The sequence below is a fragment of the Bubalus bubalis genome, chromosome 12 (assembly GCF_019923935.1).
Source record: "Bubalus bubalis isolate 160015118507 breed Murrah chromosome 12, NDDB_SH_1, whole genome shotgun sequence".
Taxonomy (NCBI): domain Eukaryota; kingdom Metazoa; phylum Chordata; class Mammalia; order Artiodactyla; family Bovidae; genus Bubalus; species Bubalus bubalis.
Genome location: NC_059168.1, coordinates 44,296,523 through 44,321,407, shown reverse-complemented (window position 1 = coordinate 44,321,407; position 24,885 = coordinate 44,296,523). Strand labels below are relative to the sequence as shown.

Below are 24,885 nucleotides of genomic sequence, written 5' to 3'. Positions count from 1 at the left end.
AAGGGAGCCAGGCAGCCTCACGGAACGTCCTGTAAACACTTTAGCTGAAGGGAAAGGTGAGCACAGTGACCGTTTCAGACGGTGAACATTACACATTTCATCTCTTCTCAGAAGACTCTTGCTGTTTAGTTTTTGTGCATTTAACACATTATCCTGTATGGTAAAAAGACACAGAGATGAGTGGGCTTTGAGTCCTTGCTTGAGGGAGCTGTTCCATGGGTGGAGGGGCTGGTGGCCCCAGGCATGGCTGACGGAGAAGGTCTCCCTTGGAGCTGCGTGTCCTCTGGGAGCTTGGCCAGGTCTGCCTGCCTGCAGGCCAAGAAACACTGGCCCTGACATGTTAGAAAGGAGGGTAAAGGGTGAAGGTCTCCTGGAAAATGTGGCTTTAGTGCAGTGGTTGCAAAACTGCCATGAGACGCAGACATACAGGCTATGAAGTGCGTGGGGCTCGTGTGGGCACTGGGGGTGCTGTGGGTGGCCTGACCATCACAGAGCCGCTGGGGACAGAGGACCTGGGAACCGCAACCCCAGCCTTTTTCATCTTCACCTGACTTTGTGCCCATCCTGTGCGTCTCAGTGTTTCTGCTTCACCTCCAGGAATTTCCCTTCATTGGGTCTGCACCCACACCACCCCCACCCCCACCCCCCACCCCCCCCCGCAATCCATCCTCTCTTGGCCTAGAACCTGGCCCACCCACAGTTCTTGAATGTGCAGTGTGAGCAAGCTTTGCTGGTTCTCTGTGGCTTCCTGGACTGCACCAGGCATGCTTGGCCAGTGCTCCCCAAGTTGTAGTGAAGAGTGAGGCTCTTTAAAAAAATTTTCCCAGTGGTAAAGAATCCGTGTGCCAATGCAGGAGACAATGGATTTGATCCCTGATCCAAGAAGATCCCACATGCCTCAGAGCAGCTAAGCCTGTGACCTACAACCTACTGAGCCTGCGCTCTAGAGCCCGGGAACCATAACTACTGAAGTCTGTGGCTCTAGAGCCTGAACTCTGCAACAAGAGAAGTCCACACACTACAACTAGAGAGTAGCCCCCACTCACCACAACTCGAGCAAAGCCCAAGCGGCAACAAAGACCCAACACAGCCAAAAATAAGACAAAATAAAGTAGGAAGTTAGTTAGTGTTAGTCACTCAGTTGTGTCTGACTCTTTTCAACCCCATGGACTTTTTTCCAGTTCATTGTTGACCGGTGCTTCTGTGAAGGACAATAAAAATGGGTTACTAGAAAAATGAAATGAAAAGAAGCCATATGAATACAAGTCTCATTTCTTCCTCTTAGATTCAGAAGGTGTAGAATTTCCCTGTCAAATTAGTAACTTTATACCTGTTCTCGACTATTGCGCTGACTTGTTGTAGGTGGAGACTCTGAGTCCCTCACAGTCACAGGTACACGGAGGAGCTCGGCAGCAGGAGGCCCTGCTTCCCCTTGTGTTTTAACTGCCTGCAGCCATCTTTCCGCCATGCTTTTAGTTTCCTGCCTGGAATGTTCAGCAGCTGTTAGCCAGTTATCTCGACTAGGAAACTGAAAGGAAACTAATGGTGGTTGAGTTGCATTTGCCAGCCAGTGCATGACGTGTGTGTTTGTTTGTTTTTTAATAACTTGTTTATTTCTGGCTCTGCTGGGTCTTCATTGCTGCGCAGGCTTTTCCCGGTTGCTGCGAGCAGAGGCTGCTCTCTAGTTGCGGTGTGCAGGCTTCTCATTGTGATGGCTTCTCGTTGTTGAGCATGGGCTGTAGGGTGCACGGGCTTCAGCAGTTGTGGCACACATACTCTCGAGTTCAGGCTCAGTAGTTGTGGTTCACAGGCTTAGTAGCTCTGTGGCAGGTGGGAGCTTCCTGGGCCAGCGATTGAACCCGTGTACTCTGCATTGGCAAGTGGATTCTTACCCACTGTTCTACCAAGGAAGTTCCTTCTGATGTAATGTTTAATTTGCTAATGTTTTGTTAAGGATTTTTACATCTATGTCCATTAGGAACATTAACCTATAATTTTTTTTCTTACAATATTCTTGTCTGGTTTTTTATGTCAGGATGATAGATGCTGGCCTTCTAAAATGAGTTTGGGCATGTTCCTTCCTCTTTTATCTTTTGGAAGAGTTTGAGAGTCACTGGTATTAACTCTTCCTTAAATACTCGGTAGAATTCAACAAAAGTCTGGTCCTAGACTTTTGTTTTCTGGGAGGTTTTGTTTACTGAGTCAGTCAACTTACCAGCTCAGATTTTCTGTTTCTTCATGATTCTGCCTTCTGCAGTGTGCTTTTATTTTTTATTTCTAAGTAGTCCTTAAAACAACCCTGCAATACAGTAGGTGATATTAGCCCCAGTGAAGGGGTGAATGAATTCACTTGAGTTCACAGACTCAGTTAAGTGGACCTGAGACCTCACTGTGGGCACGCCCCAGTCTCTGGGGATGCAGGAGGAAGCTGAACAGACGGAGCTCCCATCCTTGAGGGGCTTATGTCTCTGCTGTGGGGAGAGGTCAGAACCAAACACGTCAGATGTATTAGGTGGTAATGAGTCATGGGTAGAGAAGGAGGTTGGAGAAATGTCAAGGGGTGGGAGGTGGAAGCAGACTTCACTGTCACGACATCAGAGCAAAGATTTCAAGGGGCTGAGGAGACCCCTGACACCCAAAGCCAGCTGTGGTGGTGAGGGGCCTGGAGGTTTTTGAAGAGTTCACTGAAGTTAAAGACCTTCCTCCCAGGTAGTAGATGGCTCATGTGGGTTTGCACTCAATTTTGACTTTTTTTATTATGCTTTAACATCTTTATTCAGTCTCCAGCTTCTGGTTTAGAAGATGCCTGAATCCAAATAAAGTGGAAACCCACTTGGGAGTTTGTGTGTGTCGAGGGGTGAGGTTGAAAGTCTGCTCTTCGTGTGGGTTTTGCTTTTGATTGGGTCTGGATATTTTCTAAGGCTTTGAATATCTTTTTCCTAAGGGTACACAATACAAGAGTTTTGTGGTTGAATTTCCATTTTGAAGTGGGTGAAATTTCTCCAGGGGCCGCAGAACGCTAGACAGCATCAGGAAAAGACTTTTCAAAGGAGAACAGCTGATTAAAGCTCTGGAGAGCATCTGGTCTTGCTTTTGTTTGAGCATTTCGCAGTCGAGCGCTGTGCATGTTGTCCCCGCTCACACAAACCTGTGCGAGGCAGACGCGTCTACTCTGCATTGATGGGTGCTCCCCCCAGGGCCTCTCATCCCTCTGGGCCGCTCTCACGCTGCCCAGGACCCCCCTCTGCACAGACCCTGTACCTGTGGTTCAGGCTGCTGCTGCTGCTAAGTCACTGCAGTCGTGTCCAACTCTGCAACCCCATAGACAGCAGCCCACCAGGCTCCCCCGTCCCTGGGATTCTCCAGGCAAGAACACTGGAGTGGGTTGCCATTTCCTTCTCCACTGCATGAAAATGAAAAGTGAAAGGGAAGTCACTTAGTTGTGTCCGACTCTTTTCGACCCCATGGACTGCAGCCTACCAGGCTCCTCCGTCCATGGCTGCTGAACCCCAAACTCCCCTTTGCCTGTCACTCAGCCCCAGATTGCATTGTGGAGAGTGTTGTCACTCATGACCCTGGGGTGTAACTTTCTACTTCAGCTTGAACTTAAACGCCACATAAAATTCCCATGGCTAGTATGCCCATACGTGTTTTACAGATGATAAATGTGACATAACTTACTCAAGATGATCATCCCCAGATTGCTGCTACACTATTGTGTTTTTCAGCTACAGTTTGGATCGAGCTTTTGTAGGTTGCTCATGATTTTATTAATGAAATGTATTATATGGCTCCTATGGAAATTCCAAAATTGCAAACTTAATATAGAATTGGCTTATAGAACTTAATATAGAATTGGCTTCAAATTTTTCATGCTTGACTTGGGGACTAATTAAATATTGTTCAGTTTTTACAACCTTGCTAATATTTTTTAAAAGACTTTATATTTTAGTGTATTTCTAGGTTTAGAGCAAAGTTGAAGGGAAAGTACAAGATTTCCTGTACACCTTCTACCCCACATGTGCACAACCTCCCCTGTTATTAGCATCCCTCGCTAGATGATGCGTTTGTTGCAACTGATGAACCTACATTGACAGATTGTGGTCCCCAAAGCCCCTAGTTTACATTAGGGATCATGCTTGATATTGTAATTCTGTGGGTTTGGAGAAGTGCATAAGGACATGTGTCCATCATTCTGGTATCATACAGAGTGGGTTTTTTAAAAATTTCATTTATTTATTTTTGGCTGTGCTGGGTCTTCTTTGCTGCATGAGCTTTTCTCTAGTTGTGGCGAGTAGGGGCTACTCTCTAGTTGAGATGTGCTGGCTTCTCATTGCTGTGGCTTCTCTTGTTGCTGTGTACAGGATCGGGGTGAGCAGGCTCAGTAGTTGTGGTACATGGACTTAGTTGCTCCACACCATGTGGGTTCTTCCTGGATCAGGGGTTGAACCCATGACTGCTGCATTTGCATGTGGATTTCTTATCCACTAAGCCATCAGGGAAGCTCCAGATCATTTTTATGGCCCCCAAGTCCTCTATGCTTTGTGTCCTCATCTCTCCCCCGCCCACTCCCATGTTGAAATTTAATAATTTGGGTAAGTATACCTTCACATTCAGTGGGGGATACTCTTATTACTTTTGGAGTATTTAGCCACTGTAGGCAGCATCCACTTAGTAACAGACCCCAGCAGCCTTGTGGGCATCAGTCCTGACTTCTCACACTACTTTTCTCAATAGTTTGTTTTATCATTTGTAACTTTCCCTCCATGGTCAAGGGGAATTGGATTTTTAAACCTGGAGTGGTGTACTTTTTTTAATACATTTGCAAGCATAGGACTTGCCACATGGTTCAGTGGTAAAGAATCTGTCTGCCAATGCAGGAGCTGCGGGTTTGATCCCTGGGTCAGAAAGATCCCCTGGAGAAGGAAATGGCAACCCACTCCAGTATTCTTACCTGGAGAATCCCCATGGACAGAGGAGCCTGGTGGGCTACAGTCCATGGGGTTGCAAAGAGCAGGACACAACTGAGCACACATGCCCCCACACACAGAAGCATAGTATATGCTTTTAAAATGGGAGCTAACCCTTCTTCACACAGTGGGAAACAGAAGTCAGCAAGCTTGGCCCCATGCCTGTGCAGCCTGGCCTGACCCTCCCCTGTCCCCTGCCCCCCACCCCCGAAGTGAGCTTGAGGCAGAAGGCTGGCTCCCGGCCTCGCCCTTTAGCACAGCCGCCTCTCCCTCCCAGCTGTCCTCCCCTCTCCCCTTCTCTCCCCTTTTCTCCACTATAGCCTCAGGGTCCTGCTGTCCTGGACTGAGGGTCTGCACTGTCCCCCTGACCTGCGGTGGGGACAGGGGGGACAATGCAGTTGCGCCCTCCTGTGCCCACCTTCCCTCATAGGCCCTCTTCACTCTTTTCTCTGAAAAACTGTGTCTTGGTTTGCAATGACTGTTCCAGCAGTCAGTCTGAGTCATCCAGGGTGTTTAGTCTTTCCTGAGAATAGGAGGGGCCATTGGATAATGGGTGATGCAGTGTTCATGAGTCTGTAGCCAAACCTGACCCACAGAGGTGCCAACAGGACAGAAGGAGTCCGGGGTGGCACTGACAGGACACGCGCTCCTCACCTGCCGCAGGAGGGACTGGACTAAGGCCAGTTTGAAGTTTGTCTGCGCTTGAGATAGTCGTGGTGGGGCTGCAGACAGAGCAGGGGGCTCGGGGCGGAGGGGAGGCTTGCAGTGGAAGACCCTTCAGGTGGTAGAGCTTTGGCCATTAGGTAGCTTGATGACCTCAGAAATCCTCCGGATTAGTAGTTATCAGTGGAGCTAGAATCATTCCCTAAGGAAAGAAAAATGAAATTTGCTCAGTTGTGTCTGATTCTTAGCAACCCCATGGATTGTAGCCCACCAGGCTCCTCTGTCCATGGGATTCTCCAAGCAAGAATACTGGAGTGGGTAGTCATTCCCTCCTCCAGGAGGTCTTCCCAACCCAGGGATCAAACCCAGGTCTCCCACATTGCAGGTGGATTCTTTACCAGCTGAACCACCAGCTAAGCCCATTCCCTAAGGAGCCACTGGGAACTTGTGGACACTTTTGTTACCTTGATGGTTTAGGGCTCATAGATATGGAGTTGTTGGGGCCATGGATACTGGGTGGGGGTGGGGCCAGGGAGCTAGATGTCAAAGTTTGCATCCATAGTTTTTGAAAAAGGAAAAGGCATTTTTTATAATTCTCTGAGCATAGCACCTACTTCTGTTTTAGATATGGTAAAAGAGTACTTTTACACAGTTTAATAAACACTAAGTTTTCTAGGAATGCCTGGGATTTGTAAACAAAGTTTGCTTGGCTTTTTACTTAAATCTTTACTCTCATAAGTTGTATTAATTTCTTTTTTATCATATTTAGAAGTTCAAATATGGGCTTCCCTGGTGGCTTAGATGGTAAAGAATCTGCCTGCAATGCAGGAGACCTGGGTCCAATCCCTGGGTTGGGAAGATCCCCTGGAGAAGGGAATGGCTGCCCACTCCTTCTCCTATTTTTGCCTGGAGAATTCCATGGACAGAGGAGCCTGGCGGACTACAGTCTATGGGCCGCAAAATGTCAGACACAACTGAGCAACCAACACTTTCACGGAAGCTCAGAGCCTTTAAGACAGTCAGTTCAGTTCAGTTGCTCAGTTGTGTCCCACTCTTTGCGACCCCATGGATTGCAGCACACCAGCTTTCTCTGTCCATTACCAACTCCCAGAGCTTGCTCAAACTCATGTCCTTTGAGTCGATGATGATGGTCTATTGAAAAGGTTTTGTTTTGGTTTATTTTGTTTAAATGAGAGATGATTGGTTAACTAAAGTTTTCTCCAGTGAGACAAGAGACCGTAGGGAAAGCTTATGTATAGGGATGAATAATGATGAACTTTTGGGTTATAATGTGTTTCATAGTCAGGATGTAAGAAGAATGTTTAAAGATGGAGAAGTGGGACTTCCCTGGTGGTCCAGTGGTTAAGACTGCATTCCCAATGCAGGGGGCATGAGTCCAACCCCTGGTCAGGGAACTAGATCCTACACGCTGCAGCAAAGACCCTGGGTGCTGCAGCCAAGACCCAGCACAGTCAACTACATTTTTAAAAATGAAAAATGAAAAAGCTCAAGATGGAGAGGTTCAGTAGCACTTGATAGACTGGGTAAAACAAGTGGGTTGAAATTATCCCAGAGCCTTTCAAAGGCAGAACTGATAAGCTATGCGTGGATATGGAACATGTTACAGATTAGATCCGTGTATTCTGAATATCCCATTTAAAGGATATTCCGTGGGAAGGAACTAACCTGATGGCATTGTGTCTGTCTGGGGGCCTATGAAGGAAAACAGAAGCCTGACCGTGGGCAAGTGGAGAAGGTGGGTCCCTTTATAGGGTATCCAGCCTCTGGTGGGCAGGGGGTGACTTGGAGCAGAGCTCACCTGCTGGAGGGGGCTGGCCTCAGCGGCATTTCTCCCAGGGACCTTCGCCTGCCCCAAGGTCCTCACCTGACGTGCGCTTGTGTGTGTGTGTGTGTGTGTGTGTGTGTGTGTGTGTGTGTGTTTATGCATGCCCTGGGGGCCTTGTGACTCCTAGGACCTCCGTCTGCCACACAGTCCTCACCTCACTCAGGCATGTGTGTGCACATGTGCACACGCTCGTGCGTGTGTGTGTATGTGTGCACGTGCCCAAGGCTTCCTCCCTTTCTTTCTCCTCCCGAGAGATGTGGCTGCTTCCCGGGGTTTGTGTCTGCAGCGGGAGTGGGGCAGGGGCCTGGTTCTCCCCACAAACAGCCCCCAAGTTCCCAGAAAGGAGTGAATTAACAAAAACCAAAAGATTCTGGCTGAAAGTTTACTGCGTGTGTATGACGTGAGACATCCACCAGCCCTGATGGTCGGGGCTGCAGGTGAGGCTCGGAGCCAAGCCTGAATCTCCGAGCTTCCTCTGCCCACAGAGACCTACTGCTTGCCTCCCAGACCCTCCTCCTCAGGCTCTATGCTGGGGCAACCAACGGAGGTGATGGGTTGTTTTCTTGTTCTGGATCTGCCTCATTTTCCTGGTGGCTCAGTGGTAAAGAATCCGTCTGCCAGTGCAGGAGATGTGGGTTCGATCCTTGGTTCGGGAAGATCCCTTGGAGAGGGAAATGGCAATCCATTTCAGTATTCTTGCCTGGGAAGTCACATGGAAAGAGGAGCCTGGCAGGCTACAGTTCATGGGGTCGCAAAAGAATCAGCCACAACTTAGGGACTAAACCACCACCACCACCACCACCACCAGGAATCAGACATCAGGACTCTGCTCTGTATTAAAGGAGTCGGTTCTGGACTAGTCTTGAGTCCTCGTGAATCCGGGCGGAGAAGCTTTGTTGTGTCAGGAGGAGGAAGGCTGCCCCTCGACTCTAGCAGACACCCCCTACTCTTCCTCAGTGGAAGCTTGGCACGAGGCGGCCCCAGCGGTGACCCAGCCAGGGCATAAGGGTCTGCTGCCACTGCCCAGCCCAATGGAGCACAGCCTCCCAGCCCTGGGTTTATTTTACAGGGAAGGCAAAGTAAAGAGCAGCTGCTCAACCTGCTCTGTAAAGCCCCAGAGACACTCTGCACAGAGGTGAAGGTGTCGTCCAGACCCAGGGCGCTCAGCTCTTTCTGTGCTGACCTGTTGTCATTCATTTTTCTCAGCCTTGCCCTGCAGGTTACAAGTGCCTTCAGTGAGTGTGGATGAACTTGGCAACTCAGTAAAGTCTGTAGAACAGCCCAGCAGGATGTGAGTTGTGACATCGGGGTGTCGTCTCACTTGAACCACGGGGTTATCATGTAACCGTCACGTGGCTCGACTGCGTGCAGGAAGAATCCTCGATGTGGCTTCATAGGCTTAAATATAGTTCAGGGCACCAGACCTGGAGCTGAGATGAGGAAGTTCTATTCAGTGTAGGAAACAGGAGCTTAAAGATAACACGCTGTGATGGCAACCCGGCTTCCCGAGCCTGATAAGCCCATGGAATAAGGGTGGACACACAGAGAGGGGCCTGTCCCTAAGTGTGGAAGTATCAGGTAAGGACACCCTTGCACAGGTGGGGCCGTGCGTGTGCAGGTAAGAGGACCCCCACGGCCTCCAGAGAAATGGAGGGGATGGCCCAGAGTGGCCGGACAAAGGCACTGTTGTACTCGTGGGTTTGTTTTCCTCTTGACTTGTCTTTCTCAGTCATTTGGAAGCAAATCTCAAAAGATGTTTGTCTAAACTTGCAAACCCAGAAGCAGAAAGGGGTCCTAGTAGCTTTTGGCAATGCTAACATCTGCTCCCTGCTTCAAAGGGCAGCGAGGTGGTCTTGCTTCCTGGGTGTGTGTGTGTGACTGTGCAATGTGTGTGTGAGCAGCTGTTGTTTTATGGGTTTCACAGCAGGGTGGGTGAGGGAGGTTACTCCCTATGTTTGCAGAGAAATTGTTAACAACCTTGATAACATTTAGTCCTCCAGTTTATGGTCCTGCAGAGTTTTGCTATAAAAGACCTTAGGAATGCTTTTGGGGATTTTATTATGTTAAATATTTTTAACTCGGATCCTGTCTGGGGTTTTAAAACAGACTGGCAAACCGGTACTGTTTAACGCTGTGGTTAGTGAACTTTGGTCGTGCAGTGGTGAGAAAAAACAGCGTGAGGGTTGGGGGAGCTATTCTTACTCATTAATGGTAACTGTTTAAAAATTGGCAGGACATTTGGAGGAAAATAATGCACCAAGTCTGCATTTGTAAAACATTTAAGAGGTCATTATTCACCCCAAAATGATCTCTTGCCTTATTCAGGATTCACTGTGAATTTCCTTGGAGATGTAAATGTATTTATGAAACTGTTCATTTTACAGCTAATCTTCAGGAATAGTCCTCTGGTATGGGATAGGTGATGGATCAGGGAGTTTATTATAAATGTATTTATATTTATGTTACACACACATATATATACATAATACAACCACACGTAACCATGAAATATGGGATAGTTATAATGATCAGGAGAAGGGAATTATCTTTTTCAGGGGCAAGAAAGAAAAAAAAAAAGTTGAAAAGAGAGAGTTTCTCAGATGACAGAGAAACGGTGTAGCAGGATCAGGGCGTGGACATCCTGCAGTAGGGGCTCCGTGCTGGCGCAGGGGGACCCGGGCCTCCTCAGGATGGCTGGAGGAGTCTGCAGTCTCACTGACAACTTCTTGATGTCAGTAGCCCTGAGGGTCCTCCGAGAAAAGATAGCACCTTTACAGGAACTTTTTAAAAAGTGTTTTTATTATTGTAAAGCAGAGACCTTGCAGTGATCTTCAATTAGGTCTTGCCCCCAAGTTCTTACAACACGTTGAGGATCCACTCGTCCTCAGAAGGAGGGCAAAATGGGAGCCGGCTTCTCTCACCGCCTCCATGTGGAGGACAGATCTTAGCTGCGACTGAGCCTGTCGTTAGCCTGTAGTAATCCGTCTGCACTGTGGACTAGAGTTAAAGGGTGTAGGAAAGTATTTATGTTCCACATGTGTGCATGCTAAGTCACTCAGTTGTGTCTGACTCTTTGCGACCCCATGGCCTGTAGCCCACCAAGCTCCTCTGTCCATGGGCTATTCCAGGCAAGAATACTGGAATTGTTGCCATTTCCTCCTCTAGGAAATCTTCCTGATCCATGGATTGAATCCCCAGGTCTCTGGTGTTTCCTGCATTGACAGGCGAGTTCTTTACCACTGAGCCACCTGGGAAGTCCCTTTATGTTCCACAAGTCACTATAAGTATCCCATGGTATTGACAGGGGAATTGGGTGCTTTAGCCCTCCAGGTGAGAGTTGGGGGGTCAGGTACATAGAACATGAAAAATGGAAAAATAGATTTACCAAGTCATCTTGGTGGGGGCGAGAAGAGGTAGATACGCCCTAGGCAGTGTACTGATGGGGTTTAATCCTGTGCTGAAAGGCGGTTCCTTTGCTGCTAGAAGGAAGCTTGCTTGCACATGATGTGGGGGTGGCACCGAGTCCTTGGGCTCAGCTGTTTGTGGTCTTTCTTGTTGCTGATGGGCTGGCTCAGGGCCGCCTTCCTCACTGACTTATTCACTGGGCCTGGTTACCCTGAAACACTGAGGTATAGCTGAAGAGCATGGCTTTTATGGTGACCAGACTTGGGTTCAGATCTTACTTTTGCCACTTCTATGATTCTGAACCAATTACTTACTATGTGAGCTGCAGATTCTTCATCTGTGAATGATCATAATGCATAATCTATGAACAGGGAGGATTAATTGAGATCACGTATGTAGAAGGGTTCTAGCTTGGTACTTGGTGAGATCTAGGTGGTTGACAAACATTCTCTCCCGCCCCTACCTTTGCTTTTTTTTGGTCTGTTTTAATTATTTTTATTGTGGTAAAATACCTCTAACACAAAACTCTCCATTTGAACCATTTTAAGGTATAAATTTTAGTGCCATTAACTACATTCACGATGCTGTACAACCGTCACCTCTCTCCATTGACAGGACTTTCCGTCATGTCAAGTGCTGTGTACCTGAAGCCCTAACTCCCCACCCCTGCTCCCCACCTCAACGGCTTCAATGCATTTCCTGCCTCTGAACTTGGTCGTGCATCTTACATGAGTGGGTCATATGACATGTGACATGTGTGGGTCATTCGACACGTGACACAAGTGGGTCATGCAACACATGATACATGTAGGTCATGTGACATGAGTGGGTCACATAACACTTTACACGAGTGGAACATGCAACATGTGGCATGTGTGGGTTGTAAGACATGTGACACAAGAGGGTTGTATAATACATGACACAAGTGGGTCGCATGACACATGATACACATGGGTCATACGACATGTGACACGTTCACACAACACGTGACACAAGTGTATCAAAGGAATGTGATGTGTGGGTCACACGACACATGACACACGTGGGTCGTATGACATGTGACCTCGGTGTCGCCCTTCCACTTAGCAGCATGACTTTGAGGCCCACCCTGCTGCAGCATGCGTCTGGATGTCTTTCCTTTTTGGGGCGGCTGTTACTCCATTGTGTGGATGGACCACATTTTGTCACCACTCGTCTGTCGAGGGACCCACGGAAGTTCCTGCCTGCTCTCTGTTGTGGGAGTGCTGCGGTGCACTTGGGGGTGCGGCCGTCTGAGTCCCTGCTTTCAGTTCCGTGGGGTGGGGACCCAGAGGTGGGATTGCCAAGGTGTATAGTAATTCTCTATTGAACTTTCTGAGGGTCCACCAAACTGTTTCTTGAGCTTTGGTTTTTACTTTACTTTGCATATTTGGAGCTTGCCTCCTTAAAGACCTGAAACTCCTGGAGGAGGTCAGGGTTGAAAGGAACCACGTTCTATTTAGTGTCTGAGATTTTCACGTGTTTTCTCCCCTCTTCAGAGCCACCCCCCTACTCCTGTGCCCAACCACTGCTGCAGAGACTTTATCCTCCTTCTTTTGCTTTTTCCTTGTTCAGCCTCCTCCCCTCTCTTCCCTTTCCCTTCCTCCCCCTGCTCTGCCCATCCCCCTACCTTCTCAAAGGGGCATGGTGGGGATCCTACAGGGGTCGTCCTCCACTTCCCTCTCCCCCTGCCCAGACCCTGCGTTGCTGTCATGGTGGGAGGGGTCCTGGAGACCAGATCCTGGCATGCTTGTAAAGCTTTCTTCAACCAGACCCCGGAAGGTTTGGCACCGGTAATCAGTGATGGCAAGTGTTTGGGGAAAGTTGGGTGGAGAATAAGAAAATAACATCATTGAAGTGAGGAATCGAGTCTTTGGGGCTGCCAGCCCAGCACGGTGCCAGCAGCAACTGCGAGGAGATCATAAAAGTGGCTTTTCCAAAAACCGTCGAGAAATGAAGCCCGGGCTGCTCAGTCAGAGGTGACGGCTCTGATTCACCTGGTCAGTAATTGAAAGTCTGTATTCAGTGTGACTTTGCTCATTTCTCAGGCCATTATGAAGGTCTCATTCATTATGTGTCTAACCAGACCCCACCGTCAGTAAAGGATGTATCGGTGCTACAGTTAGGACAGAGCAACATTCAACTTTAGATGGTAGCAGTGAGTTATTAATAACAGACCTAAGGAGCCCTGAGCCGCTGCCAGAATTTCGAAGTTAATTGTAATGATTTGTGAGGATCTAAGAGGAAGGAGTGGAGAAGGCAATGGCACCCCACTCCAGTATTCTTGCTGGAAAATGCCATGGGCGGAGGAGCCTCGTAGGCTGCAGTCATGGGGTCACTAAGAGTCAGACATGACTGAGCAACTTCACTTTCACTTTTCACTTTCATGCATTGGAGAAGGAAATGGCAACCCACTCCAGTATTCTTGCCTGGAGAATCCCAGGGACAGAGGAGCCTAGTGGGCTGCCGTCTATGGAGTCGCACAGAGTCAGACATGACTGAAGCAGCTTAGCAGCAGTTAGCAGCAAGAGGAAGAAGTGGGCGGGGCCCTAGGAGGGGTTGAACTCTGAAGGCTCTCTGCCTGCCTGCCTGCCTGCCTGCCCACCCGCCCGGTGGGATCCAAGTCTCTCTCTGGCTCTGTGACTCACCTCAGGGTGGCTGAATCAGCTCCTCAGTGTGTCTACAGGACTTCTAAGGCCCTGAAAGAAAAGGAAGTCTGTTTGTTGAGAACTTATTTAGTGTTGCTGATGGTGGAAACACATTCCTTTGTTTATAGTACTTGCAGCCCTGGAGGGAGTTTGATACACACTTTACAGACAGGAGTCCAGCCTGCAGGTGAGGAGACCAGGTTCCAGGCCAGGCTACCCCGACCCCCACCCTGGGCTGCGTGCTTACCTCTAGAGGATTCAAAGCCTCCTGTTCCCTGAGCTTGGACGGGGGCGCCCTGTCCTCGGAATGGTTTCTGGGCCACGTCTCTTCATTCTGTAACAGGCCTGTAATCTTGTCTAGGACGACTGTCCATAATACATCAAGTGAGCCATGCCACATTTGCACAATTTTCTAGCAACCACGTGCAGAAAAGAGCAGATGAAGTTAATTTTAATAATAGATTTGATGTGACTCGAAACGCCAAACTATTACCATGTCCAGACTATATCCACACTACGATCATGTTAACAGTTGCTGAGACATTTTACATTTCTCAGGAATCCCATGTGTATTTCACATATAAAGCACGTCTCAATTCAGATAAGTTGCTGCCTGGCTGGCAGCTGCTCGACTGGACCGCACAGAGCTGAGACAAGGTGTGAGGGTCACCCAGCACAGAGGCTCTGCTCCAAAGCCCGGGAGGCTGGGCTGGAAGGCGGCTTCCCCAGAGACAGGACCGTCCTGTCCATGGGCAGCAGGGCGTCACTGCAGTGTGAGCATGTTTCTGACTGAAGGGCTGCGTGTGGGGATGACAGCCACACGGCCTCTGTGTCCACCACCGGCTGCCACTGCAGGAAAACCGCCAGATGCTGAACCGTGTTTGGGCAAGGATGACGTGTCTTGGCAGGTCTCCTGGCTATTGAGGATGGAAACCTCAGCTTGTATTATGTGTGTGTATGCCGCTGCCAGAGACCTCCTCTCCCAAATGCCATTTGCAGATGCACTGTGGGGGTGGGGGCTGTGACATGCCTGCAGAAACAGCCCTGAGTGAGCGCCCTTATATGGGATTCCCAGGCTTCAACTCCACTTGGAGCCGGATAAGTGACAGGGCAGACTTCTCTTCCAGCAAAGCAGAAAGTATTTTTAAAGGTCTCGGAATTTCCCCTTCATCCTTTTCTTCCTGTGGTTCTGCCTACTTAGTTGCCTTTGACCCGCTGCACTTCCATCTCAGTCTTGCCCCACCGTGCTCACTGTATCTAGTTGTCGTTGTGTTGAGCTGTGTGAGTTCTTTACAGATTTTAGGTATGAGCTCCTTGTCACATATGTGGTGTACCCAGACTTTCTCCCGTCTCTAGCTTCTCCTTCACTCTAGATTGTGTCCTGTGCCACACAGAAATGTTTAATGTTGATACAGTTCCACTGCCCGGTGTTATTTTTGTTGCTTTTTTTTGGAGGGTCATATCCAGTAAATTGTAACAAAATCTAATATTATGGTTTTTCTCCTGCGTTCTCTTCTAAGAGTTTTATCTGAGCTGTTTGGAGTCAGCTTCTGTTTATGCTATGAGGTTAAGAGTCCAGCTTTATTCTTTTGCTTAAATGAATGCTTGAGGACGTTTTTCCCACCATTTGTTGAAAAGACTGCACTTTCTCCCACTGAGCAGTCTTGGCACCCTTGTTGAAAATCATTTGGCTGTATGTGGAGGGTTTATTACCAGCCCTGAGTTCTCTCCCATTGGTCTGTGTGTCTGAACTCTTGCCAGCACTGCACTATTTACGTTATTGGAAGTTTGTAGTACATTTTGAAATCAGGAAGTTAGGAAACCTCAGACTTCATCTTTTTCAAGATATTTTGGCTTGGGGCAGGGGGTGCGTTTCTTGAGGTTCCTGTGACTTTTAGAATGGATTTTTTTATTTCTGCAAAAGACATCATTTTGTTAGGCTCTTTGAAAAAAGGGCCTCATTTTTTCCCGTTCATAAATAAACTGATGAAAATACTCTATATGATAGGAAAAAAGAGCAAAAAAAATTACTGTTTAATGCTAGTTTTCAATGTATACCTCAAATATAGCTTTCAAAATAATTGTTTATTTGAGCAATTCTCTGCAAAGATGAGGGTTTTCAATGCTACTTACTTTCCCCTTTTTATAAAATACTTTTTAACTGTGCACATGCTGCGGGTCATTAACCGTCCTCTGTAGCTAGGACATGTTTTAATTAAAGTTAACTGACACTGTGACCAGAGCACAGTCCCCTTACTTTAGGTATTTTGACTTGTTTGGGGAGGAAATTTATGAATCTTCCTGAACCTCAATTTCTAAGCCCAGGAAATAATTCTTAAATTCAGCCTCTTTAATCCATCCCATATGGGGCTTCCCCGATGGCTCAGCAGGTAAAGAATCCGCCTGCAATGCAGGACTCACAGGAGATGTGGGTTTGATCCCTGGGTTGGGAAGATCCCATGGAGGAGGAAATGGCAACCCACTCCAGTATGCTTGCCTGGGGAATCCCATGGACAGAGGAGCCTGGAGGGCTACAGTCCCTGGAGTCTCAAAGAGTCAGTCAGGACTGAGCATGCCTGGCACAGCGTTATATCCCAGGCTGTGGGGTCTACAGTTGAGTCTTTCTGGAGAGGCTAGGGGTCTGTGTGTTAAGGCAGGAGACCCCCGCCTGCCCCTATCATCAGTCTGGCTCTGTCAGCCCCTTCTTTCAGCCCCGAGGTCTCACAGTGGTATGCTGCCAAACCCCGAACGATGTGGGCAGTGCTGTTAGCTGCACAGGTGAGTGCTCTGCGTGGTTAGGTTAGGTGGTTGCGTCAGTGGTCAAGTCATGTGGAGGTGACGATGTGCCGTGGAAACGAGGTGGGTGTGAGGGCCCTTGAGGGAGCTTAGCTTGGTGTGAGATATGTAACAAGTGCATGCGTTCAGTGTCCTGTCCCGCATCCCTGGTGAAGGTGCACCCAACGAGGACATGACAAGGATGTAAGAAAAAAGCCCAGAGGTGCTTGGAGCAGGTGGATGGGTCAGCAGGGTCTAAATTTGACTTACTGGGCACAGCCCACCTTGAGGCTCTGTGGTGTGCAGACCTTTGTAGGAAAGTGCACAGAAGCACATACACAAACATGTTCTGATAACACAGAGGAGTCATTCCCTCCCACCACAACTCATGATTGTAATGGTGACTCTATTTCTGAGGTTTTTCTAGAAGCCTAGTGTTAAATAGGACAGTTAAAATATTGTAATTCTTGACACTTGAATAAGCTGCCAATTTACCAGCACAGGCCAAGTTTGGTCCTTTCCAGCAGTGGTGTGTGTGTGTATGTGTGTGTATATGTGTGTGTGTCAGTGTATATGTGTGTGTGGTGTATGTGTGGTGTGTGTGTGTGGTGTGTGTGTGTGTGTGTGTGGTCCTTTGCAGCAAGTGGTGTGTCTGTGTCTGTGTATGTGTGTGTGTGTGTGTGGTGTGTGTCTGTGTCTGTGTGAAACAGGGAAACACACAGCCCTCTGTGTGTGTATGTGTATGTGTGAGAAATAGAAAAACACACAGCCCTGTGTGTGTGTGTCTATATAAGAAACGAGAAAGCACACAGCCGTGTGTGTGTGTGTGTGTGTGTGTGTGTGTGTGTGAAAAACGGAAACATGCAACCCTCTGTGTGTGTGTGAAATAGGGAAGTACACAACCCTCTCTGTCCATCGCCACAAACCAGGAGAATTTCCTTGTGTGCATTTTCTTTCTTTCCCCTTTTCCATTTGCAGAGAGAAATGTGGTTCTTTGGGGACTTCACTGGTGGGCCAGTGGTTCAGACCCCACGCTCCCAATGCAGGGGGAATGGGTTTGATCCCTGGTAGGGGAACCAAGATCACACATGGCAAAAAAAAAAAGCCACCAGGAATGCTTTTCTCTTAAAAGACTTCTCCCACATGTCCTCACATTAAATTCTCAGCTCTTTCTTCAGTGTCCTGTTTATGGTGATAACTACCAGCTGTGGGTTCCTGCCCTGTGTCAGGCTGTGCCTGTCACCTCTGACCCTGCCTAAGCCCTGCAGGGCTCACGTCTTACAATTAGGACTGGTGTGTGGGAAGGCTGTAGACCGCCCAGCCAGTCAGCTTTCAAGTATATCAGTGAACTAAATAAATGTCTACTCTCAACAAATGGACTTGTTTGCAAATGGACTTTTTTACCAGGCAGATCTTAGATGTGATCTGAGGGGCAAAGAAAGCTTTCTGCTGAAAAGCATCTCTCTCTGTGGGTGATATTTCCATGTTGCTGTTCAGAATGATGAAGGTAACTGTCAGATGAAGATGTTCTGGGGGTATTCTAGCTTTAACCTTTAACCTCGTAAAGAGGTTTGTCAGAATTTTTTTTCTTATCACAACTTTAATAGAATTGAATGACATGTATGACTTCTTATGGAGAAGGCAATGGCAACCCACTCCAGTACTCTTGCCTGGAGAATCCCAGGGACGGGAGCCTGGGGGGCTGCCGTCTATGGGGTTGCACAGAGTCCGACACGACTGAAGCGACTTAGCAGCAGCAGCAGTAGCATGACTTCTTAATAAGCTGGGAGGAAGGAAAAATCAAGTAGAAGCAGAGAGTGAAGAGGACTTACTTCCCTGGTGGTCCAGTGGTTAAGACTTCACGTTTCAGCGCAGGACGTGCGGTTCAGTCCGTGGTCAGAGAGCAAAGATCCCACATGCCTCTTGGCCAAAAACCAAAACATAAAACTGAAACAATATTGTAACAAATTCAATAAAGACTTTAGAAACAGTCCACATTAAAAAAATATCTTAAAAAAGGAGAGAGTGAAGATGGACAGCTGGGCAGTGGGAATCAAGTGGAGGTCAGTGATGCTGAAACACCTGTTTGGAATTTTTCAGAAGATGAAGTCCTGAATGTCGGACACGACCAACTTGGAAGAGAAGGGTGTGTCTGTTTCCTGAGCCCCACAGTCCTGTTCCTCTTGACTCCAGCAGCTGTGGTCTTCCTCGCTGTGTGGGGCGTCCCGGCGGGAGTGCTGCCCCGGCTGAGCTGGGCGGGTGTGTTTGGGTCAGACTCTGTCTTGATTCCATCATTTGTGCTGCTGCAGGCACCATGGAAGCTGGGGGTCTGTCTTTCTGTTCTTGTAAACCCGGCATTTGTCCTTGTGAAGGCTGTGACTGGGGGTCTTTGGGGCATTCACTTTGGGAACCTGCTGTCCGATATATTGCTTAAGGAGTTAGCATTTTATAAAGAAAAACCTGTTTTCTCATGGTTATACAGTAAATGGTGTTTTATGTGTGTTTATCAGATGTGGTTCAGTCTGCAGCCCAAGCCTAGCCACAGCCTGTGAGCCAAGAATGGTTTTGACAGCTTTTAATGTCGGAAAAAAATGAAGGTGTGAAAATCACATGCTATTCGAACATCAGTCTTGGGACGCAACCCAGCGTCTGTTAGCTGTCATCCAGGGCTGCCTCTGAGCCACGGGGGGCAGTGAAAAGTCACAACAGAGGCCTGGGGCCCTCAGAGCCTGAAACAGTCATACTCTGACCTTTTGGTCCAGTGGTTAGGACTCGGTACTCTCACTGCCAGGGTCTGGGGTTTGATCCCCAATTGGCGGGCTGAGATTCCAGAAGCCTCATGGTGCTGCCAGAAAAAAAGAATCTGCTGACTCTGCCATGGAGGAGGTGAGCAGTCATGAAAACTCTGTTTGATATTAAATTTTACACATCACTGCATTCAGACCCTCTCCAGTTAAATCCAGTTCTGTGGCAATGGCCAGATCAAACTAATCCTCACTTGGTCACCATCCTCATGAGTGGACTCTTGTGATGACCGTGAACTTGCAAACTTCCTTCCTTCCTGTTGTGGAAGGAAAACTGGAGACTTGTCAGAGCACCTGGGAGCTGACCTTGGTGGGAGTGGGAGGAGGAGGGGGGACATCTGTGGGATGTGGGGTGATCTGAATCAAGCCCAGCACATGGCAGTCAGACCTGTGCTCACCTATGAGAAGGTTTGTGTTTGTGTGTGTTTGGGCGGGTGCCTAATTTATATTGTTCCTTTTTAGTGGGATCCCATTGTTTGTCGATTTTCCCATCTTACGAGTCTCAACTGGATGCTGAGTCCTGCTCCCACTGGAGGGGCTGAGCCCGCACATGCCTGGGGTCAGCTGTGGGGTGCAGCTGGGATAAGGGGCAGGGCAAACACCCCTGTACAGTCATCACAGACCCCGCCCCACAGAGTGAACAGAATGTAGTTAAGCCAGTGATCTGCTCCCTTCACCAAGTTAGTGCTTGAGTGCGTACGATCTCACATGAGGACCTGTTTCTATATGTCTAGTCAAGACCGCCGTGTGTATGCTCTAGGTTTGCGTCTCTCTGACCTGGGTATTCAGAAGAGAGGTGCTGATCTCTGGTAAGGTCTGCTGTGATAAGCACCAGGGTCTGCACGTCAGCCTCACACTATGGACCGCCGTCTTCTCGTGATTTCTTCCTGCTTCTTCGCTCCTGGGTTTGGAGTCTACACACAGGTCCACCATTTGCCTACCAGGGCAAATGTCTGTGTCTGGACGCCAGCCCATCTCACCTGGTTTTGCTGGTGTTATGACTAATTTAACCTTCCTATCTTGGATGTATCTTACCTTCATCCTTTTTTTCCCCTACAGTTCGTGACCAGTAACTTTCTCATCACCTCTGACTGGGCTTCATAGCATAATGTTTTTAAAATTTTCCCTTTGTTCCAGCTTTCTTGAGATGTAATTGATATGTAACTTCATGTGATTTTAAGGTGTATAATGTAATGATTTGAGACACATATGTAGTTTTCCAACATGTTTACCACAATGAGGTTAATTAACCCACCCATGACCACACATAATTACCATTTTGTTGTGGTGAGAACATAAAATGTCTTCTCGTAAAAGGACTTTCGCGTATACAGTATTGTTAATTATTGTCCCCATGCTGGACAGCACATCCCCAAAGCTGATTCGTCTCGTAACTGGAACTCAGCTCTGTATCCTCTGACCAGCATCTCCCCTCCCCACCCCAGTCCAGTCCCTGGCATCACCCTTCTGCTGTTTCTGTGGGTTCAGTGTTGTTTGATTCCATGTGTAGATTCGATCACATAGTATTTGTCTCTCTCTGTCTGATTTATTTCTGTTAGTGTAATGCCCTAGCAGTCCATCCATGCTTTTGCAAATGGCAGGATGTCCTTTTTTATGGCTGAGACGCTTTCCTCTGTGTGTGTGCGCGCGTGTGCCTGTGTGTGAGAGAGAGAGAAATTTTCTTTATCTGTTCACCCAGCGATGGACCCTCAGGTTGTCTGTGTGTCTTGGTCATTGTGAGTGGTGTTGCCGTAAGCATGAGAGCACAAAGCTGTCTCTGTGATCATGATTTCATTTCCTTCTAGTATACACCCGGACGTGAGATAGCTGGGTGATGTGGTAGCTCTATTTTTAGTTTTTTGAGGAACCTCCCTACTCTGTTCAGCAGTGGCTGCCCACACTGACATTCCCACACACAGAGCATGAGGGTTCCCTTTTCCCCCTACATCCTTGCCAACATTTGTTGTTTCTTGCCTTTTTCATAAAAGTGTTACTGACAGGTGTGAGGTGACATTTCATTGTAGTTTGATTTGCATTTTCCTGATGAGTAGTGATGTGGAGCATTTTCTGTGTACCTGTTGGTCATCTGTAAGTCTTTGGGAAAATGTTTGTTTTTGTTTTTTTGCTTTTGAGCTGTATGCATTTTTAAATGTACATCTTGGGGTATTAGCTGCTTATGTGACATGTGATTTGAAAATTTCTTCTCTCATCTGTACATTATGTTTTCATTTTTGTATTGTTTCTTTTGCTGGACAGAGGCTTTTCAGTTTGATGTAGTCCCACTTGCCGACTTTGCTTTGGTGGCTTGCGTTCTTGGTGGTCACATGAATAAAATTGTTGCCAAGACGGATGTCAAGTTGCTTTTCCTTTCTGATTTCTCCTGGGAGTTTATAGTTTCAGGTCTTATGTGTAAGTCCGTAATCCACGCCGAGTTAATCTTTGTGCATGGTGTAAGGTTGGGGTCCAGTTTCCTTTGTTTGCATCATGTCATGCTTTCTGTGCTGTCGTCAAGCACCGTTCACAATTGGTCAAATAGGCTTCTAGCATTGGTTACATACAGAGTGGTGGACACTCGGGCTCTCACTGTGGGTCACTTTCCTGGGACGCTGCACCTGAGAATAAATAACAATGCCCCTTTTCAGACTTGCTGCTGCTGCTAAGTCACTTCAGTCGTGTCTGACTCTGTGTGACCCCATAGACGGCAGCCCACCAGGCTCCCCCATCCCTGGGATTCTCCAGGCAAGAACACTGGAGTGGGTTGCCATTTCCTTCTCCAATGCATGAAAGTGAAAAATGAAAGTGAAGTCGCTCAGTCGTGTCCGACTCTTAGTGACCTCATGGACTGCAGCCCACCAGGCTCCTCCATCCATGGGATTTTCCAGGCAAGAGTACTGGAGTGGGGTGCCATTGCCTTCTCCGGTTTTAGACTTGAGTTTTCTGCAAATCGTGTGCATGTAAAACCTCAAGGAGCCACATGGTGGCAGAAGTGCAGCTTCAAACCCTGTTGGTTTACAAACCTGTTCCAAGAGAAGCACACTCTGAGTCTTCTTTGTTTTGTTTTGTTTTTTTTTAATGAAAATGTAGACTGTAATGCTTCCCAGGTGGTGGCGCGGTCACAGAGTCAGACACGACGGAGTGTGTGCGTGCATGCACACACATACAGAGAATTAAATAGGAGCCTCCAAGTACCTATCACCCGCCTTAAATAAAGCGTTACAAATACAATTTTATCACTGGGTGCACTTTACTGATGATTTTCCCTCCTGCTTTTCCCCCAGGAGGAAACTAAGCTGTTGTTTATCCTTTTATTAAACACTTGTGTAATCTTAACAGTGCATATAATTGTTCATTCGCTCAGTCATGTCTGACTCTGCAACCCATGGACTGCAGCATTCCAGGCTTCCCTGTCCTTCACCATTTTCCGGAGCTTGCTCAAACTCATGTCCATTGAGTTGGTGATGCCATTCAACCATCTCATCCTCTGTTGTCCCCTTCTCCTGCCTTCAGTCTTTCCCAGCATCAGGGTCTTTTCCAGCGAATCGTCTCTTCACATCAGGTGTCCAGCATTGCAAAGAATTATTTATTCTTTTTCATGCAGAATCTTCTCCAACCAGGGATCAAAGCCACGTATGTCTCCTGCAGTGGAAGCTGGGGATCTAAACCACTGGACCTCCAGTAAAGTCCTTGTTTATTTTGTTTGAGATACTATATAATGTGTATCATCTGCGTTACTATGCAAATTGGGCTTTTCTCTCAGCCTTGTTCTTGGTTCATTCATGGGTTATCTGTGAAGCTTTAGTGAGCTATCTCTCTTCTCTGGGATTCCGTCATAGCTCAGCTGGTCAAGAATCCGCCTGCAATGCAGGAGACCCTGGTTCATTTCCTGAGTCAAGAAGATCCCTTGGAGAAGGGAATGGCTACCCATTCCAGTATTTTGGGGCTTCCCTAGTGGCTTAGCTGGTAAAGAATCCACCCGCAATGTGGGAGACCTGGGTTCGATCCCTAGGTTGGAAAGGCTGCCCACTCCAGCATTCTGGCCTGGAGAATTCCATGGACTGTATAGTCCATGGGGTCGCAAAGAGTCAGACACGACTGAGCGACTCTCACTTTACTTTCAGTCTCTTCTGTAGCTGTGTGGTGTTGAATGAAGAACTCACAACATGTTACATCTGCTTTTCTGTTGACAGACATTGAGGAGGCTGTCAATAGAGGGCTTGCAGACCAGGAGCTGGGGGCGTGGGCCCCCCTCAGTCCCCTGTTCTGTTCAACAACACAGTTGGTCTTGAGAAAACTTGTTTTCTTTAGAATCTTTGCCTTTTTCCCTGAACTCTTGGAAGCCCGAGTCTTCACCATACCCTGAAGGGAGACGGTCTCCAAGCAGTCCAGGAATCCAGTAACATCAAAGTTTCACGTCTGACTCTGTCCACTGGCTTTTGCTCCTGAAACTGTAGGAGGAATGTCCGTGTCAGTGCCATCGGTCTCCTTTTGTACCCTCGGTACCCATCCACCACATTCATCCAGGTCGACCGGGGTCCTGGCTCCAGGGAGGGAACGTGGGCTGGTGGGACGGGGGATGGGGTGGGGATGTGGTTCAGTCTCTCCAGCCTGTGTTTAGTCTGGGGTTGTCCTCAGGGCTCCTGTGCCGCAGTGGCGAGGAGACACCGTCCCACCCCCCTGGAGTTCTTGTCTCTGGACTGATAGTAAAATTGACACAAGACAGATGAACAGGAGACAAAGAGGCAAGTCTTAATTCCTGCGCACGGAGGTCTCACAGAAGTGGGACCCAAAATGTGGCCAAAGAAGGTGGCTTTTATATTCGTTAGACAAAGAAACAAATTTGAGAGGAGTTGCCAGGACAAAGAGGGGCTTACCTAGTGGCTCAGATTGTAAAGAAAGTGAAAGTCACTCGGTCGTGTCCGACTCTTTGCGACCCCACGGACTATATAGCCCATCGAGTTCTCCAGGCCAGAATACGGGAATGGGCAGCCTTTTCCTTCTCCAGGGGATCTTCCCAACCCAGGGATCGAACCCAGGTCTCCCACATTGCAGGTGGATTCTTTACCAGCTGAGCCACCAGGCAAGCCCCAGAAGGTAAAGAATCTGCCTGCAATGCAGGAGACCTGGGTTCAGTCCCTGGGTCAGGAAAATCCCCTGGAGAAGGTCATGGCAACCCACTCCAATATTCTTTCCTGGAGAATCCCATGGACAGAAGAGCCTGGTAGGCTACAGTCCATAGGGTTGCACAGTCAGACAGGACAGAAGCGACTTAGCACGCATACACACGTGACAGAACAAAGAAGCACAGGCTTTGGATGCTCAATTAGTGAAGAATCTGATCAGTTTGGCCCGGGGTTGGTCCCCTAAAGAGGCTGAGGGTTTGTTTGTTCAGGTTCTCTGTCCACTGATAAGCACATCCTTTATGGAGGCTCAGCTCCTGCCTCGGGGGATGGAGGAGGGGTCACAGTGTCCCTGTTGCATCCACCATTCTTAAGTACCTTTAGTTTAGAGTAATCCATCTGCCTTCGAGGAACATTTGGGGGCAGTTCCCCCTAGGCCCCTCACTGTGTGTCCCTGGAGCTCCTGGGTGGGCTTGTCCACCTGAGAGGCTCAGGGCAGACCTCCTGCTGACTAGTGGGCCTGAGCTTGGGCCCAGGGGCAGCAGCGAGGCCAAGTGTTGCTCCACACGCCCCCTTGGTGGCTGTGCTTGTCTAGACACCGACCTGCTTTGATACTTGGTCACCTCTTCTGAACAGCGA

The 24,885-nt window shown here is 48.2% G+C and overlaps 1 protein-coding gene across 4 annotated transcripts in view; it reads left to right on the top strand.

Annotated features, from left to right (window-relative positions):
• Positions 1 to 24,885, top strand: part of LIMS1 (LIM zinc finger domain containing 1) — an 82,294-nt gene that overhangs the window by 20,074 nt on the left and 37,335 nt on the right. Inside the window, exon 1 of one of the 4 annotated variants that reach the window (XM_044925959.2) lies at positions 2,685 to 2,709. The exons of 1 other annotated variant lie outside the window; for it this stretch is intronic. The gene's annotated coding sequence lies outside the window, so the exon portion shown is untranslated. Of the gene's footprint in view, positions 1 to 2,684; positions 2,710 to 8,657; positions 9,058 to 24,885 lie in introns of those variants that run through there. 2 more of the 4 variants (XM_044925957.2, XM_044925958.2) reach the window with 2 other exon arrangements.